The following is a 4,144-nucleotide window of genomic DNA, read 5'->3' on the forward strand; positions in this document are numbered from 1 at the left end:
TGTTTGGCTCCAAGGCGGCTGCGAAATGGCTCTTTCCGTCATTAAGTTACCTATTGCGGAGCCATTCGCGATGGCTACGCCTCGGCTACGCAAAACCTGGAGACTGATCACAGCGATCCTCCGCGATGTGTTGAGAATGGCTACGACGGAGCCATTCTAGACCCATGCTGAGGCCGAATTTTTCTGTACGGGTTGTGTGTCACTCACCAAATTTGCCGAGGCAAGAGTGTGACGTAGCACCTTTGTTTTTCCGAGTGATGCAGAGTGGCGGAAGGGGATCAACCCGAAGGAGGCGGAGCCCGCGCGTCCATTTGGGTGGCAAGGTACCTTACTGGTACCTCACAGGTACCTTACGGGTACCTTACATCCGCCGTAGATGGCTTTGGCGTAGGACCCGCCTGTCTTGTTCCCCGAAAGGATTACACGCCGTCGTCTGATTGGCTCTGGCTTGTCCGAGCGCTGCTGCCAGTCGTTCGTTTCGGTCCCGGACGGCGGAGCGACCCTGTTCCTATAGGGGCACGTTAGGGGCACCTTCCCAGCCCTTGTCCGTTAGGAGGTAGGCAGCCAGACGGGCACCTGGGCTGCGCCACTTACAGACCTGACTCAAAAGCTGTCCTTTATTGTGTCGTTCAAAGTCTCTCTGCATTTGTCGCAATGGAACTCGCCCGGCACTCGCAACAACAAAGAGTGCTGCTGCTACAGTGCACTTGCGCCCCAACTGCGCGCGCGCAGAACTCTCTTCCGCAAACAACACGACAACTACAGCGGCGGTGGCGGCGCCGCGGCGACGGAAAGGAGGGACGGAGAAAGGAAAGGGGTTTGGGGGGCAGGGGGAGGGGTTCAAGGGAGAGGGAGGATATAATGTGATAAGTACGCCCGGGAGGGCCGTGGCGGTGAGCGGCCCGAGCGGCCCGAGCTCAGCCAGCAACGCGAAAATATACGCGTGTTGTGGGGAAAATAAAAGTGCATTAACATGCCGTATATGCACACTGTGTGCAGCGCGGGGGAGCGCCGCACCCCCGCAGCGCCATTCAGGCAGTAGAACATTGAGGAGGCTTTTTTACGCTCATTTAATGCCCTATGCCGGAAAAGACGGGTAAGGCGAGTACGTTTCACGTGAACATCCATCGCGAATAAACGTTCTCGACGATGCTGAATAGTTTTTTCGCACAGTGCATCCTGGGCGCTTCCGCAATTTTCCGGTCGGGGGAAAAGGATATTGTGCGAATCAGTGGGCAATCGCTGCTGCTGTTACGTTTATGTGTGTGTGTGTGCGGGTGTGTGTGTGTTGGTGTAGGGGACAAGACATGCCGGAGGAGGAGGGCGGACAATGGACTCCGTTCAGTGGTAATCAAGGAGAGAGAGAGGGGGAGAGAGAGATGGAGAGGGTGTACAGACCGAAGAGGTGTGGAAGGGGTGGTCGTCGTAGATTCAGATTAATCAAACCTTCTTTTCTTCTTCTCATCCCACCTCTCTCTCTCTCTCTGCCCCCCCCCCTCTTTCCACTCCTACCGGAGGCCGAACGCACACGCGCCCTGAGATTAGAGATGAGGCACTCGCGTGACCCGCAGCACAGCCCACGGAGCCCCGTGATACCCATCGGGGTTCAGAGGAGCAGGGTTCACTGTACGTTTGCAAACGCTTTATAAGGGATTCGCATTGCGTCTATCGGGTCCATGAAGCGGGAGGAGAGGCATCCTCTTCGATTTACCTGTGTCGGGGGAGGGAGCGGGCCAGCGTGTTCCGGTCCCGACTCTATCCGTTTCTTTTTCAGCCCTCCCCCTCCATCTGTTTGCCCCTACCCCACATTTACTCTCCATCCTCGCCCTTCTTGCTCTCCCCCTCCGCTTCTCTTCTCCCTCTCACCTCAGGAGAGGCTTATCAAGCGGGGGGTTGCATGTACTTTGGAATTGCATTTCAACGCCTTCCCAATCTTTAAAAGACGCTGAATCGGAGATAGTTGCGTTTCCCGCTCTCCCCCAACCCTGCTGCCGGCTCCTCCCTTCCCGCCACATTCATTTCCTCTCTCTCTCCCGCCTTTTTCTTGTCTTCCCCCTCCCCACCCCCTCCCTTTCTCGCTCTGTGTGTTGTGGTTTACGGCGGCCCTCTTTTTCGGCAGGTACATTTCCGACAGATATTAAATTAAACGGGAGGATTTATGCCCCGCATCGTAATTCGACGATTGAAATACGGCAGCGGTCCGGGAAATCCACCGGCGCGCGTGAGCCGCGCGTCCGACGGCCGAGAAAACATTAATCATTTCATTTTCTAAACTTAAGAAAAAGGGAGAACCAATACCACAAAAACTAAATCTTAATAACATTTGAAAGCAATGTATGTATGTGCACCAGAAATCCAAGTGTGGTACAGCCGCATATCTGCAAGTGGGAGAATAAACTCAAACTGTTCAAGGTGTGCGACAAAACATTTACACATTCTCCCATGTGAGTCCATGGACGTGCAGGTGAGCAAATAGTAATGCCTTCTTTGAACGATGGCTTTCCTTTTGTGAGTGGTGTGCAGTGACTGGTCTTTTGTTGACCTTATTTTGTCGCAAACCTATTACGACAGTGTGGATTTATTCGCTCACCTCCAGGTGTACGACATTTAAACTTTCAGATTTCCAGCAGGGTAAACGCAGTTCCGGCTTCGTCCCTCTACTGTTTTATCTCTCCCCCCTTTTTTTTGTTGACTAATAAGTGCTGTCGTTTTCTGCACCTCTCCCACCACCAGCACTCGTTGGTGCTTGGGCATTTACCGCTCCGACGCCGTCCCGAGGGCCGGGGCCGGTGGCCGGGGGGACCGCGACACTTTGGCGGCCGCCTTGTCGCCGTCGCCGTCCTGCTCTAATCAGAGAGCGCGCGCGGACGCACGCACGCCGCCACTCTTTTCGAGCGGCAGAGCGCGACCGTGTCACGTGACGTCCCGTCCGCAATTAGGCGATGAGCCCCGCAATGAGCTACCGCCACGCCCACAGAGGTGCACTACACTCTTAAAAATCCGGAAAAATTGAGGAAAAAGTAGGAAAATTTCAGGAAGAACTTGGAAAAATTCAAGAAAAACTTTAAAAAAATTCAAGAAAAGTCAGAAAAAAACACGAAAACTTCGGGATAATCCAGGGAAAATCCAGAGAAATTCCAGTCCAAATCCTGGAAAAATCCAGGAAAAATCGAGGGAAAATCCAGACAGGAGAATTGGTCCACGCTTGAAATAATACCCACCGCCGGTGGCCTCTCCGGCGGCCGCGCCCCCGCCCGCGTCGCTGCGCGCCTACTTTGCCACGCCCTCTAAATGTCTTCATACGGGTAGCATGCCGCTGATGGTCACTTTCGGCCGGAATCTCTTTACGCTCTTGCAATTATTGTTATCTTTGCCGCTGCCGCCGCCGCCGCGAGGTGGGAGGGGTCCTGGAGGGGGCGCCCGGCAGTGCCATGGGAGAGCGCCAGACGTACGCCCCTCCCCCCCGGCCCGCCGCCGGCCATGGCACCGCGCGCAGCGAGTACGGCAGTGGGAGGTGGTGGTGGGTTTTGGCCGCCGCTGCATTCTGCCCCCTATAAATCACAAACTACAATGCAGTGATATAGCGGCCAACTACTGCATTAAGTCTGGATGTCCTGCCACCGCTGCTGCCCTCTCTCTTCCTGTCTCCCTCGTCCCCCGTCCCTACCCCCTCTCTCTCCATCTCGCTCGCTCTGCTGCAGCTCGAGGCCTTTCGCCACCCCCATAACCCCTTCGACTTATAGCCCCTAAATGATTCAAAATAAGAGGAACAAAATCCTGTGCATAACTAGTGAACTATTTATGAAAAAAATGTCATGTGTTCTATTGAACACAGGATCAATTATAAATGGAAGGACAGGTACATGTAAGAAAGAGAGAAGTTAAGAATCCCCATAGGCTAAGCCCCCGCCCTTTCTCTCAATCCTCCTCCCTTCTCCACCGCATGTCTTGTCTGCTGCTGCTGCTGCGTATAGCGGCCGGCAGGAACGCCTATTTTCGGTTTCTTTTCAGTCAGCAAATGAATGGTTCGGGTTCGCGACGGATTTGGTATAGCAGTCGCTCGCCCCCTCCCCCTCCAATTCATGGGCCTAACTTACAAGGACGTCGGCGCCGTTTCTCATGGGGCGATAGCGCAGCCCCCCCC

The 4,144-nt window shown here is 54.6% G+C and overlaps 1 long non-coding RNA gene across 2 annotated transcripts in view; it reads right to left on the minus strand.

Moving 5' to 3' along the window:
• The window catches only part of LOC113202767 (uncharacterized), a 54,663-nt gene that overhangs the window by 16,285 nt on the left and 34,234 nt on the right, over positions 1 to 4,144 (minus strand). The window lies entirely within an intron of this gene.

This window comes from Frankliniella occidentalis, unplaced genomic scaffold, assembly GCF_000697945.3.
Source record: "Frankliniella occidentalis isolate FOCC.00 unplaced genomic scaffold, Focc_3.1 Scaffold102, whole genome shotgun sequence".
NCBI classification, from domain to species: domain Eukaryota; kingdom Metazoa; phylum Arthropoda; class Insecta; order Thysanoptera; family Thripidae; genus Frankliniella; species Frankliniella occidentalis.